We start from the raw sequence: 15,715 nt of genomic DNA, 5'->3' as shown, positions 1-15,715 counted from the left end.
AGGGACCTCGGGCTATTGGCCGGCTGGCCCCACCCCCTGGTCGAACTCCTGGTTGAGGGGACAATTTGCATATTAGCCTTTTATTATTAGGATAAAAGCTAATCTTTATTAAATATTATTATGCTATATACTAGACTTCATTTTGAACTACACAAATCCCTAGGAGTTCTTAGATGATCCATCAAGGATCCCCAAAGAGGATGATACAGAACTTTCTACATAGTAGATTCTACTTCCATCCATGAAATATTCTGATTTTCCTCATGAAATAGTCTTCTCCATTCTGTTATCTCAGGAGTAGCCATGTGACTTACTTTAGCAAATGAAAGTAGAAGCTTAAAGAGCCAGAGTTCCCTAGGTCCCTTTTCTCTTTGCCATCATGGTCAGCAAATGACTTGAGTCCCAAAGAAAGGTGACTCCACCTACATAAAAAAAACTGAACCATGATGGACATGTAACATGAGCAAGATATCTTAAACTCTTCTCTTTTAATAAGTCAATTCTACAATAGCAACAAAAAAATCATTAAAAATGGGCAGATGATCTGAACAGACATTTTTCCAAACAATATATAGATGGCCAACAGGTACATAAAAAGGAGCTCAAGGGAGAGGTCAATGGGGGAAAAAGAAGACATAGGTAATACTTTCAACAAGAAATAATTTTAATTTTTTTTCAAAGGACCTCAACATCGCTAATCATCATGGAAATACAAATCAAAACCACAATGAGATATATCACCTCACTCCTGTTTACATAGTTCAAAAGGAACTCAATTCTAGGAATTGAATTATCATTATAATTATTAGTCATATACTACTGATGAAAATAATGACTATTTTTATCAAAAGTATTAAATAAAAATAATATTTTATTATAAATTCCTCTCTTACTAAGTAAGATAAATTATAATTCTAACAATTGGCTCATGTGAATGTTATTGCTATACTGAGATAGTGTTCAACATTTATTCCACTCTGTTTTCCATTTCTATAAATATATGTTGAGAAAACTTGTTCACATAAATTAGAGGTTGGGAATAAGAGTTTTGTCGCAGCAATATCATTCAATTCTTTGAACACCTTCCAAGTTATATTCCAAAAATCATGGAGTGATCTATCATTAATGTGCATTTTTTAGTCAACTACTAACTGACACTTGATTCTTCCTTTAATTCTGTTGCAAAAAAATTACAAGCACCTGACTTGCAAAAGGGTTTGTTATCCAGTCATGAAAAAGGGTTTCTTATCCAGTCATTCACCTTTTTGGATTTCTGGGAAGTTCATCAAAAAGGCTTTCTCAAGAATTTTCAAATGGTTATTAAATCATACTTGTTACTTTTCCACATATAGTCATTTTAATTAACCGGATATGTTTAGAAAGGATTAGCAAATGAAAAACATTATTAATTTCAAAATACCTTCGTTAATAAAAATTTTGGCAAGGAATTTTTCTCTCTTAAGTCATGTGATTTAAATATAATTTACTCAAAAATCTTGGCGCTGTATTTTCAGCTCATTTGATTTATGGAAAATATTCACCTACCACCTAACTGCCAAAATCAGCCCTCACTGTCAAACCAGCCGGCCAAATCAGATATTTTTCTGTGTCAGAAAAGATCTGACTACATTTTTCTATTCAAATAAACATGTTAAGACACATCCCCATGACAACCATCTCACTTCTGAATTCAAAGAGAAAGAGAGAGAGAGAGTGAATAGAACCCTGCAGAGAATTTGTTCCCGAATGAAATGGAATATATAAAATGTAATTCTATTTAGTATTTTTTAATCAGTATCCCCCTTTTGTTTAGGGGGTTTTTGTTTGTGTGTGTTTCTGCTATCACAAGACTCTATGTCAGAAGTGACAGATTCTTTGACAAAAGTCAGGGGATGGAAAGGCTGAGGTACTTAAATAAAAAGTGTGTAACTGGATTCAAAACATCCCAATGGGGGAAAAAAATAGTCCATTCCAGATGCTGCCTTTCATTCTTCACAGCATGTGGATAAGCCAGGAAAAAAACACAAGCCCTGCTTTGGGTGCATGCTGCCTGGACCAGAAAAGGGTTAGCCTCGCCCAGTGTTTTGAATGGTCTCTTTGGATCTCTTTGGGGGCTCTGTACAAGGTACATAATAAGATGGGGACAAGTAAACCTTTTTATTTTATCAAGTGGGATATGGCTGGTTCCGAAAGTGGAGCCGAGAAAGAAAACTGGCATAACACCTCAACACACAGTGTCTTCTCAGAGAAATCCTTTCTAGAAAAATTACATTTGGAAAACAAAATCCAGGAACTGATTCCCCTAAAATGCTCTCTGCTGTCCTACCTCTTGGAAAGTCTTTGTGTCTGTCTTTGAAAACTATTTGATTCATTCTATTTGCACTATTTGTTCTTCAGAACTGCTCTGTGAATTCTGTACATAAAACGGCTATTCACATGACTCTCATTTAACAGGTAAGGAAACTGAGGTGCACAGGCATTACCCAATTAACAACAGCCAGTTGACCCCAGTTGAATCGACATCCTGGGTTCTTTCAGCAGAGCACCCTGCTTCTGCGGCAGCCAAGCAGAACGACACACAAGCCCAGCACTACTTGCCTTTCCGCTGGAAGGCTTCTGCTGCTCCTCTCTGCCTCTTCAAAGAAGGCTGAACTAAAATGGTTTCTCTCCATTTCTCAGTGTAACTCAATTCATGTTTTATCTCTGGCTCAAGCTATTTTTTCTCCAACATTTAAAAATACATCTAAATTTTAAAAAAAAGTTATATACCCACCTGTAAACCCATCACCTAGATGCTACCATTAATATTTCACCATACCTGCCAGGCTTATTTAAAATCCCACTGTACTTTCATCTGAGGTATTTCCAAAGATTTAGCTTTCTGACCCACAGAAAACTACAAATATACATTTTCTTATCTCCACTGGTTGAGCCCATTCATTTAGTCCAATTGTACCAAGCCTGGAAGTACATTAAAATCACCTGAGGAGCCCTAACCGGTTTGGCTCAGTGGATAGAGCGTCAGCCTGCGGACTCAAGGGTCCCAGGTTCTATTCTGGTCTAGGGCATGTACCTTGGTTGTGGGCACATCCCGAGTAGGGAGTGTGCAGGAGGCAGCTGATTGATGTTTCTCTCTCATCGATGTTTCTAACTCTCTATCCCTCTCCCTTCCTCTCTGTAAAAAATCAATAAAATATATTTTTAAAAAATCACCTGGGGGTGGAGCGGGAATCACCTTGGGAGTTTTGTTTGTTTGTTTGTTTTTTTAAAAAAAATGTTTTATTGATTTTTTACAGAGAGGAAGGGAGAAGGATAGAGAGTTAGAAACATCGATCAGCTGCCTCCTGCACACCCCCTATTGGGGATGTGCCCGCAACCAAGGTACATGCCCCTGACCGGAATCGAACCCGGGACCCTTCAGTACGCAGGCTGATGCTCTATCCACTGAGCCAAACCGGTTAGGGCAACCTGGGGAGTTTTTAAACCATACCAGTGCCCTGGCCTTACCCCAGATCAACTGAGTCAGAATCTCTGGGAGTAGATACAGTATTTCAGCTTTCCATTAACCAACAAGTAATGAATGAGTACTAACTCTGTGTCAGGCACCATTTTAGACATCAGGACAAGTAAGGGAAGTCCCTTTTCTCATGGAGCACCACCCTCTTGCCTGGCCACAGAATTTTTTTCTAAATGGTATGTTCCAGCCCCTTCCATCTAATTCTCCTTTCCTCCCAGACTTCAGGAGTTTTGTTCAGGACCAGAATATTCTTCCCTTTCTCCGACGAGAGCGTGCCTACTCATGCCTCAAAGTCAGTTCACACATCTACTCCTCTGGAGTCTCACCCCAATAGCTCAGTTAAGTACGTCCTCCTCAGAAATCCTAGTGCTGGTTTTTCATATCAGACTTATCGTAGGATATAACACATTGTGCCAGGGTTTCTGATTTCATGAGTGGGACTCCACTCACTGTGAAGAGTCAGGGACTGTTTTGTTTGACCTGATAGCCTCATTATGTAGGAAAGTGCTCAGATCATGGCACAGTTTCAAAATTTCAAACAAACAAACAAAAGGCCAGTTGATATTATAGTGAATCAGTGGCAATCACCACCTCCAAGCATGGCATGTTTCCTGAGACTCATTCTGAGTTCCTTCCAGATCACCTGTTTGATGGTTTGAGAGACGCACTATCTTACCCAAAGGGAAGGAGGCTAGACCTTGCAGTGGACAGACCCAAGATATGAAGGGCTCTGGAGGCTTACAAATTGTTTTCTTGGATTTTTCTAAGTCCTCCATTGCAAACTCTTCATTGAAAACAAAACCAATGGAATTCATAGTAGGGGATGCCCTAGAGAAGACACTCATGAAAGAGTCCGCAGGGCTTGACAGAGATAGTGTAGGCTTTGAAGTCTCACCTCCACCCCTACTATCTATTTGACTTAGGCAGTTTACTTATAGCCTCTCTGAACCTCAAGGTTTTTTTACCTATAAAATCAGACAAATATTCTTGCCCTCTTCTGTCCACATTAGACTGCAAGCTTCATGAAGAAATACTTTAATAGCTAACATTTACTTTAATAGCTTACCATGTGCCAGGCACATTGCTAACTCCTTTACAATTTAACACTCAGACCCTTCAAGGTACTATTATCATCCTGTTTTACTGGGATTGAAACCGAGGCACATTAAGTGAGTTGTCAATGATTATACAGCTAGCAAAGAACAAATTCAAATCTAGACGATCTGGCTCCAAGAGCTTACTCTTCTCTATGTCCTAGTGACCTTGTTTGCTTTATTCAGCCTGTACTTCCAGATGCTAGAATAGCAACTGGATGCTAAAAATTGCTGTTGATTGAATCAATCAATACCTTCTTGCAGCATTGTTGTAAGGAGAAAGGAAGTACTATTTAGCATTTATCATATTTCAGTCTCTTTTATGTGTCTTATCTTGCTTAATCCTCCCTATGAAGTGTGTGCTATTATTAAATCCATTTTAATGACGGCATACACAGAGGAGGAAACGTAACTGAGAGAGGTCAAGTGACTTGCTCAAAGACACACGACTGACAAACAGCCTCTAAGCCTCCTTACTCCAAAGCTGCACGCTTTCCTCAAGCCGCTCATATCTTGAGCCCTCTCTTCTTCCCTGGCTGTTTCTCTTTACCTTTCAGAAAGAAGTTTTCACTCCATAACTCCTCTTCCTTATCTGCCATTTATGCCTCAGCCTATGTCAGTCTGACTTCTGTCTCAAACACCTCACTGAAATTCCTCTTATCAAGGTGACCCGTCAGTCACTTCTCTCTCAACCATTATTTACTGAAGGCCTACTCTAGGCCTGGCACTGGGAACACAGCCACAAACAAAACAAAATCCCTGTACTTACATATTTCCCATTCTAGTAGGGATAACAAACAATTAACTAATAAATGTTCTAATGTCAAGTAGAGCTAAGTGCTCTACTTGAGACACTCATCTGGATAAGGGGCTGGAGTGAGACAGGGATGCCGGATTAGACAAAGTGGTCAGAGAAAACCTCTTTGAAAAGGTAACACGTGAGGCAGAGATCTGACCAAAATTAGGATGTAAGACATGCAAATATCTGGGGATAAAAGGAGTTTAAGAAAGGAGAATAGCAAGTACAAAGATCCCGAGGCAGAGACAAGTGAGACAGGAAGAGGGACTCCTATTTCTTAAATCCAGTCAAATAACATATCTCAATATTAACCTTACTTGACTCTCTGCAACAGGCACCAACTATTGACTTTTCCCTCCATCTTGAAAATTCTTTTCCTGTTGGCATCTACCATGTCATTAATCTCTAGTTTTCCTGCCTTTTATCTGTCCATCCCACTTCACTTTTGTTCTTGAGCACCTCATCTTCTACCTAATTTTTTAACTTTATTGAGAAATAATTGGCAAATATGATTGCATATATTTAAAATGTACAACCTGATGATTTCATATATGCTGTGGAATGATTACCAAGATCAAGATAATTAACACATCCATCATCTCACATAGTTAACCCTTCCTTTGTGTGTGGTAAGAATGCTTAAGATCTACTCTCAGCAACTTTCAAGTATACTATACTATATTATTAACTGTAGCCACCACACTGCATATCAGACCCTCAGAACTTATTATTTTGATATCTAGAAATGTGTACCCTTTCGTAACCAGACAATCAATGGATCTGTGCTGCCAATTAAGCAGAGACAGGGTCAAATCGTATATGAGCATTAATTCCAGTTCTGCCAGCAGTATGTGAGAGCAGCAGGTCATCCACAAAATCTGCTCTGCAGCCCCCCATAAGTCAGCTGCTTATATAGGGTAGGACAAAGATTATATGGGGAAGTAGGGATTACAGGCATGGGGAAGTAGGCAATGCTGTCTGGGGTGTGACTCCATTCTTTCTATGATAATAGGAAGTTCTTGAATGAGAATGGACTACATTCCAAGGTTGACTCCCAGGTCCAAAGTTGACTCCCAAGCCCAAGGTTGACTACCAGGTTCCAGGGCATACAACTCCAGCCAGGTTAGAATGTCCTTTCTTTAACCAGCACACAGCAATCATGGTTAATAGATCATGATTTATATTTCCTATAAGCATAGCTAGTCCCCAATATTCTATTTTTGCCCCTAACACTTTGACCTGCATCATCCCACTGTCCCCTCCCCACAGCCTCAAGCAACCACCATTCTATTATTTGTTTCTATGAAATTGGCTTTTTTTTTTTTAAGATTTCACATATAAGTGATACCATACATTTTTTGTCTGTCTCTGTCTGGCTTATTTCACTTAGCGTAATGCCCTCCAGGTTCATCCATGTGGTCAAAATGGCACCTAATTCTTATATATGAAAAGTATTTTCCTATGGCTTTGTCTCTGACCTGCCTTTCTTTCACTCTGTAGTCTCTCACTGAGTGATCTCAACCACAGTTTTGGCTTCAACTACCACTGACATGTTGAAACCAAGGTTTATATTTCTAACCCATACTTTTTTTCTGAACTCCAGACTCATATAGCTAATTGTTATGCCTAGCTCTCCTTGGATATAGCCCAGGAACTTTGAACTCATTCTGTCTAAAGATGAGCTCATCATCTTTCTTAAAGCAACTTCTTGTGTAGTGTTCCCTATCCAAATTGGATGCGAAGCATCATCTACCCTAGTTGTCAAAACCAGAAACCTAAATGGCTCTGGGATTCCTCCTATTAGGGACAGAAATAGAATATTGGGGACTAGCTATAGCTATCCTATGTAATAGAGAGCTAATATGCAAATGGTTGTCACACCCTCATGCCCTTGCGCTCTCACACCCTCGCACCCTCACGCTGGGGCCAGGGGACCTGAGGCTGGGCGGGGGGACCTGAGGCTGCGCCGGGGGACCTGAGGCTGTGACCCCCGCCCTGCAGGGCTTGATGGGGGTGAGGCCGAACAGGTCTGGGTCTCTCGCGATTTCGAGGCATGTGTGGGTGGGCAGGAACTTGACTTTGGGTGCTGCAGCGTGCCCCAGACTCTGACAGGAAGGAGATTTTCATACACATTTTACTAATTTTCTTTCATCTCTGACTGCTGTAGACCAATTTCAGCATGTACAGCAGGGCTGCATCTGGGAATGGCTAAAGGCATTTCCCCAAACCTGAATAGGATACATTAAATTGATAGTTGGCTGCCAGACAGCTAAAAGGCATCTTAATCTACATGTTATTGCCTCCTACTGGCCAAACACCTGAACAGCCATAGGCTAATTCCCACATTCTGACAATAGACTCTGTACCAAACCCTGACCCTTTGAGGTATATATCTCCACCTCACCTCAGGACAAGTTGTGTTAATAAAAAGCATGGGGTTCTGGGGACGGAGAGAACCTAAGACCTTAGACTTAAGACCTTAGATCAGCCGTGGGCATACATGTTATTGCCTCCTACTGGCCAAACACCTGAACAGCCATAGGCTAATTCCCACATTCTGACAATAGACTCTGTACCAAACCCTGACCCTTTGAGGTATATATCTCCACCTCACCTCAGGACAAGTTGTGTTAATAAAAAGCATGGGGTCCTGGGGACGAGGAGAACCTGTGGCCTTAGACTTAAGATCTTAGAACTTAGCTCCTTTAGCTAAGCTCCTCTGACCCCCAATGCTTTTCAAAATTATATTTCATCTCCGGACTCTTTATTAGTCTCTGGATTCCTATGTCATCTACACACAGCCCCTTCTCCAGATTCCTGAACCCTTCTTGATGCTGGGACAAGAACCCTGGCATCTGACACTTGTATTATAGAGAAAGGGCAAATAACAATATTAAAATATTTCCTCTAATTAATTCCCTTTTAATGTGCATGAATTTTGTGCACTGGGCCACTAGTTCTATATAATAAAAGGATAATATGCAAATGACACACACTAACTACCAGGGGGCAGATGTTCAAAGCAGGAACTACCCCCCTGGTGGTCAGTGCGCTCCCACAGGGGGAGCACCGCTCAGCCAGAAGCCAGGCTCACAGCTGGTGAGCACAGCAGTGGTGGCAGGAGCCTCTCCCACCTCGGTGGCAGTGCTAAGGATGTCCGACTGCCGGCTTAGGGATGTCCAACTGCCAACTTAGGCAGTGCTAAAGATGTCCTAAGCTGGCAGTCAGACATCCCCTGAGGGCTCCTGGACTGCGAGAGGGTGCAGGCCGAGCTGAGGGGACCCCCCGCCCGAGTGTACAAATCTTGTGCACCGGACCTCTAGTAAGAAATATTAATCATGCTGTTAACCTTGTTTTTTTGTTTGTTTGTTGTTTTTTTTACCATATTTTAGGGTTTATTTCCTGCGACCATCCCCATACCTAGCCTGTTAGCAGTTAGAATCTAGATGGGACACAAACCACACCAGCAATTTGAATATAAAAATTTTACATAAACACATATTATGAATGACCTGCTAAGGAGAATAAAATAGCATTTTATAGACAAGCCTATAGGAAAGGGGCTCCCTTCCGAAGGCTGATATTCGCGTCTTCCTGGAGGGTGTGCGGCACAGCCCACTGGTACTGGAGTGTTGGGGTCCAGCCCCAGGAGGTCCAGGGGTTCTTAAAAGTGTGGACGGAGTTGGCGAAGAATGAAGGACTTGGAGACAGCATTCAGTTGATCAGCATTGTGAGGTTCTCCAGCCAGGTTCTAGCCAGGTTCTCCAGCCAGGTTCTGTCACCTTGCTTTGTTCTAATTAAAGGAAGCACATTCTAACCTGGCTGGGAGTTGTACACCTCTACGACCTGGGAGTCAACCTTGGACCTGGGGATCAACCTTGGAATGTGGTCCATTCTCATTCAAGAATTGTCTATTATCCTGGAAAGATTAACTCCTTGTTGCCCAAAAAATGGAGTCCCAACCCCACCTGCATTGCCTACTTCTCCATGCCTGTACCCATTTTTCATATCCATTTTTATTCCTTTTGTCTACTTCCCCATATAATCTTTGTCCTACCCAATATAAGCTGCTAGCTTATTGGGATAGGGAGTGCAGAGCAGATTTCCATGGATGACCTGCTGCTCTCCCATACTGCCAGTATTATTGGAATAAACACTCATGAATGATTCAACCAGGTCTCTGCTTAATTGGCTCAAGTAGTGACAAGCAGCCCAGACCCATTGGTTGTCTGGTTCACTCCCACTTTCTTTCCCTCCTTGTCTAAAGAGTCACAGGGCCAGTCTATTCTATCTATCCAATGCCTCTGCCTAAGGCAGATCCTTCCCCACCATTTCTTACTGACTTGCCAGCTTCCCTGCTGGTCTCCCTATCTAGTCTGTTACTCCTGATCATTTTTGGGTTTTTTGTTCCATTGTATTAATTCTTAAGGTATTAATTCCTATGCCCCAAATCACCAAATTCATCTATGAACCTCAGGTTTATATGTTCAATGTATATCCACAACTGAAATTTAGTGTAACTGTATGAACCAGAACTGGAAGGTTCATTCGGGATCTTTAATTCTTTAATTCTTTATTAAAGCCTGCTGCACACAATCAACCATACATCCAACTTGCCTCCAGATCTGCTCATTCCTCTCTTACCCAACTCCCTTAAACCAGCAAACTCTTCTTTCATGTTCCCTGACCTTATTTTCTGCACTGACTCTGAAAGATCTTTATGAAATGTGTATCTAATCTTGTCACTCAACACTTAATATTTTCCCCATTTGCATTAGGATAAAACACAAACTCCTTATCGAGGAACATATGGTTTTTCAAGATCTGGCTCCTTTCTACCTCTCCAAGTTCATATTCCTTCACTCCACTCTAATTTAATTACAATCACAACTTTAATATATGGTATTCTCACTGATCTCCAGGCCTTTGTATATGCTTTGTATATGCTCCAGGCTTTTGTATAGTCAGTACTTTGCCAGTACTGACTATACCTTCTGCATAGTCAGTACTGGCAAAATTCTATTCAATCTTAAAGTCACAGCTTAATCTCACTAGCCTCTTCTCACACTCCCGGGTGCCGCTAAGGTAGGTGCTTCTCCTCTGTGTTCTGTGTTTCCTGAGTACTCACATTTCTGTCCTCTTCTCATTTTAAGTCTACTGATTTTTCTCCCCCTTATTTGTAAGCTCTTTTAGGCCCAGGCCTGTGTCTTTCCTCTTTACTCCCAGAGTCTAGCTTGGGCTCTAATACACAGAAAGCTTTTCAATAAATGTTCTTTGGAAGGCATGGGAGGAAGAAAGAAATAACCAAACACACTGTGTTAAGGAGGAATGCAGAAAGTAGGAACAAGAGGCCAGACACAGCGAACAGACCAGATGTCTTAAGACCGCTTCCAACCTTGAGCTGTGAGTCTCTGGGATGAGGAAACTAAAAAACCATAATGAGAGAGGACATTTGGTGTGATTCATCTCATTCATCTCACTCCCTTATTCCTCTGGTCTGCAGAAAGAAAAATATATTCAGATCCTGAAAGCGGAATAAGCCAATGATTTCACAGGTCCCATTATTTAACTACCTATTAAAGCCCAGCAATGCACAATCTATCTTTATTTGACTTCTTTATTATCTGGCTTTTCATGAAGAAGAAAAAAAAAAGGAACAAAAGTCTTACTGAAGGAATATGTAGTTGTTTAATTTGGGTCTCTCTTGTATCCTCTAATGACCCAGCAAACTGGGGATTCTTAGTCCTTGCTGAATTACACAGGATATATTATCCTTGCCCATTCTACTGCAGGAGAATAATGGTGTAGGGAAGGAAGAGAATGGGACAGTATTTTTCCAGGCCTTCTTCCCAAAAAAGAGGAAAAAGCTATTGGCAAAGGACTATGTGTTATGCTAGGCACTGAATCTTTCTCTCCGGTAATATCTAAAATCCTCTGGTGAACCCAGAAATTAGACTTTGGGAAATCTCTTTACCAAACTAAAATTATGAATAAATAGGAACATAGATGCATGACTCTTTTATGCAGTATGATTTGAAGTGGCAAAAGACAAAAATACTAGAAACTACTTGGATATGTATCATAGGAGAATACATAAATAATGGTATATATAAACTATGGATATTATGCATAAAATAAGTTGCATTTATATATATTTACCTGGAGGGGTTTAAATGAACTATTGGAAAAAGCAAGTTTTTTCATGAGTTAATAAGTCCCATTTAACAAGAGTATGACAAAAATCTTTAAATATGTGAATACATATACACACAGGTATATGGTATATGTATATAGAGGTATGCATACACCACATATATGATATGTATATATAGATACACACACATACACATAGATAAGGGTGTGGAGAGATATAGCCCAAAATATTTACATTTGTAAGGGGGGGCAGATTAAGCAGAAGGGGGGGATATTGCTGACTGATTTGCATAATGGTATTTATTTGTTTTTTTGCCTCGAGCTGGCATTAGTTTTGTACTTCAAAATGAAAATCCAAATTTTAAAAGCGCACACACACACACACACACACACACACACCTGGAGAAAAAGGGGGAAACGGAGACTAAAACCCTGTGGCTAGGCTCCATAAATCTTTTCTTAAATTGATGAGCCTGCTGAGTGAAAGCACTGAAAGTTGTAGAAGCCCTAGCTCTGGATGGCCCTCTCAAACTCTGTGCTCTAGAAGGAGAAAAGTAGGAAAAGACACTTTGATTGACTCTTGGCTCTGAGCCAAAGGAGTTGCTAGTGGTGGGAGTGGAATTTTCCATGGCAAAGGAAGAGGAAAAATCAGGTCACATTTCCTACAGGCAGAGCCCTGTTTATTCAGGAAGATCTTGGGGGCCCTCGCTGTTCATAACAGGAGCATGTTCATTGGGTCATCCTTGATTTTCACTATTATAAATATTTTCTTCCTCTCTTCTTTCTTTCTCTCTTTCTTCCTCCCTTCCTTCCTTTCTCTCTTCCTCTCTTCCTCTCTTTCCTTCTTTTCTTTCTTTCTCTCTCTCTCTCTCTCTCTCTCTCTCTCTCTCTCTCTCTCTCTTTCTTTCTGCCTTCAAGTCTGAAGGTGTTTCTTCCCAAAACACAAACTAGAGAAGTGCCCTAGAGAAGAGCCCTGTGTGACCATTATTAGACTAAGTGCACAAGGAAGTCAGGGCAAACAAATGGGAAGAACTGTTGGTTCAGCAAGGATGGTTACATCCTCCAAAAGAATCACACTTTTCTCTCTTTTACTTCATAAAACAAATTGCATCACCAGTTTTGGAGGACTTGAGGGACCACAAGAGGGGGCTCCTCTCAACCTCCTCTCCCTCTCTCTCCCAACCAGGGCACTGAACAGGAATTATGGACATTCAAAAGCCAGTTTTGTAAAGTTTCTCTTGCAAGCAAATTCAATGGTAAGTGTGGAGCTATAGAATCATGTACTTGGAAGGGACTTAACAGCTATCTACTCCCACCTCTACTGAGCCTATATAATAAAAGCCTAATATGCTAAGTGTCCAGTCGTCTGGTCATCCATTCAACCAATCAAAGGTAATATGCTAATGATATGCTAAGGCTGCTCAACTGCTTACTATGACATGCACTGACCACCAGGGGGCAGACAGTCGACCAGTCACTATGATGTGCACTGACCACCAGGGGGCAGATGCTCTGACCAGTAGGTTAGTTTGCTGCTGGGGTCCAGCCAATTGGAACTGAGCGAGATGGGCCGTACACACCCTGGAGCCCTCCCGCAGTCCCTCCCTGGCTAATCAACCTCCCATGTCCCTCTCCAGCCCCATTTGTGCACCAGTGGGGTACCTCGGCCTGGCCTGTGCCCTCTCGCAATCCAGGACCCCTCAGGGTATGTCAGAGAGCTGGTTTGGGCCCAATCCTGCTCAATGCAGGAGCTGCCCCCTGGTGGTCAGTGCACTCCCACGGGGGGAGTGCAGCTCAGCCAGAAGCTGGACTCCGCCTCTGCAGCAGCACTAAGAATGAGTGGGCCTAAGCCGTCAGTCAGACATCCCCTGAGAGCTTACAGACTGTGAGAGGGCGCAGGCCAGGCTGAAGGACAGCCCCCACCCCCACCCCAGTGCACAAATTTCATACACTGGACCTCTAGTATACTAATAATACTTGACACCATTTCCTGAAGGCTTACTATCAGCCATGTGCCCTGACACTTCATATGAACCCCATAGTATCCCTCAAATGCAGGGGCTTCATTTTCTTAGCTTAGATGAAGAAACAGGCTAAGTAACTTTCCAATGTCACACAGGCAGTAAACCGATCCCACCCTCTTTGCCCAGGTACACTGCTGCTCGTTATGTCACTGAAAAGTGATCACAATCTCTGCTTGAACCAGTAATTGGAGGCTCACTATGTTTAGAGGCAATTCATTGCTAATTATAAGAAAATTTTTCTTTTTTAATGCTGGCTGTCTTCAGTTCAGCCAGCTTTATACCTTCGAGTGCCACTCAGAATATATCTAATCTCTAGATCTCTGTTATCTGTCCTTAATTCTTTTAACTGTTTTTTTTTTTTTCTTCTCACCATTTCTGGTCCTACTTCTCTGTACACTCTCCTGTTTGTCAGCTTCCCGACTTAACTGCATGGCCAAAACTGCAAACAATACCCAATTGTAAGCTCCATGATGGAAGGGAATGTATCTGTCTTGTTCCCCAAATAGAGCCAGACTCTTGTCTCATTCTGGATGCTTGCAAAGTTAGCTAATGCAGTCTAGCTCTCTGCCACCTTTACTGGCAGTTCCTCCACCTCAACACTGACTATATACCCAGAGTTCGCTGTCACTCAAATCACTAAGGATCTCTAAAATACGGACACAGAGCTAGACAGGTCTTCCCCAAACTGTTTTTGTAAAATAGGCTTGTTTTAATTTGTTGCTCCTAGAGACAGTGTGCTGTAGTGGAAAGAGCATAATCTTTGGCCACATACACCCATACACGGGCTTTACTATTTACTGGCTGCATAACCTTGGATCAATCACTTAGTCCCTTTGAGCCTCCAATTTCAGCATCTGTAAAATGGAGATAATAATGCCTCTTTCACAGAAGTTTCTTGAGGATTAAGTGAGACAATGGATACAAGGTACCTACCATAAAAAAAAATACTTCACAAATTTTTAACTTACTGAAAATAAATTTCTATCTTAAGTTCTTATACTATACAGGGTTACAGTTGTGAGGACATGAGACACTGTTTATTCTTGTATTATTTCTTTATTAATTCTTGTATTATTTTCCATAGAAACAACTGTAGACCTACTTTTGCCCCACTCTATATGTGCTGCTAATCGCTCAAGGACATTGCATTCAATCTGAAAAAGCAGAGAAAGAAGAACATAGGAACTCCTGGTGATTATATGAAGAAAACAAAGTCTAGGAACTAAAACAACTAGAAAAACAAATCAAGGCTGTTCTGCAGAAAACCACTCGGTCAGATAACTCCCTGGCATAGTGCCAGGCCCAGAACACATAACATGCAGCCTGCAGTTATGAAATGTCGGGGGCACAGAGAGCCACCACGTAGGACAGGTGACATTGCAGTGCCTCTGGCCCAGGCTTCCATGGTGTCAGAAAGATAAATCTAAGACAACAACACACCTGCAGGCAGGAAAGAATCAAGGTGGGTTTCGGGGGGAGAGGGGGTGATTAATCCATGCACTTATTCAATAAACATTATAGAATGGCCCGTATAAGACAGGTGCTGTGCTCAGCTGCTGCCCATGCAGGAAGGAGAAAGACGCAGTTGCTGCCTCCCAGCAGCCTGAAGTCTAGTTGGGAAGATGGGAACACAAATATTCTCAAGGGGGAAAAAAAAGTAGTGAGCTGAGACTCAGGAGACGGGAACGCTAATCTCTTGCTGCTTCTCTTGGACTCTGCACAAATATTTTCACCTCTATGGGACTTAGTTTCCCAATTGAACTACATGTTTCTTAAGGTTTGACCTAAGCTCTCTGTGTTGTAGGGGTCGTGAAGTCAGACCAAACGTGGGTTCAGCAAGTTGGGTTCTGGCTAGGAAAGAATTCAGAGCCAAGACCCAAACTGTAAGAGAACATTTATTGGGTAAATCACAGAGGAAGAGGAGTAATTCTAAAAGAAATGAGCCTTTGGAGCTTGGCAGTGAGGAAGCTAGTGGTAAGGTGCCCGGGGCCCCAGAAAGGAAGGAGGAGGGGGAAGAACAGGAAAGGGAAAGGCAGGGGAGTCATTATTCAATGACGCTGGTCCTGAGGCTGGCTTTGTTGCTTATCTGGGCCTGGAGCTAAAATACAACTGAAGCCTAGATGGTATC

The sequence above is a fragment of the Myotis brandtii genome, unplaced genomic scaffold (assembly GCF_000412655.1).
Source record: "Myotis brandtii unplaced genomic scaffold, ASM41265v1 scaffold26, whole genome shotgun sequence".
Lineage (NCBI taxonomy): Eukaryota > Metazoa > Chordata > Mammalia > Chiroptera > Vespertilionidae > Myotis > Myotis brandtii.
Note: the sequence above shows the minus strand (reverse complement) of the source record.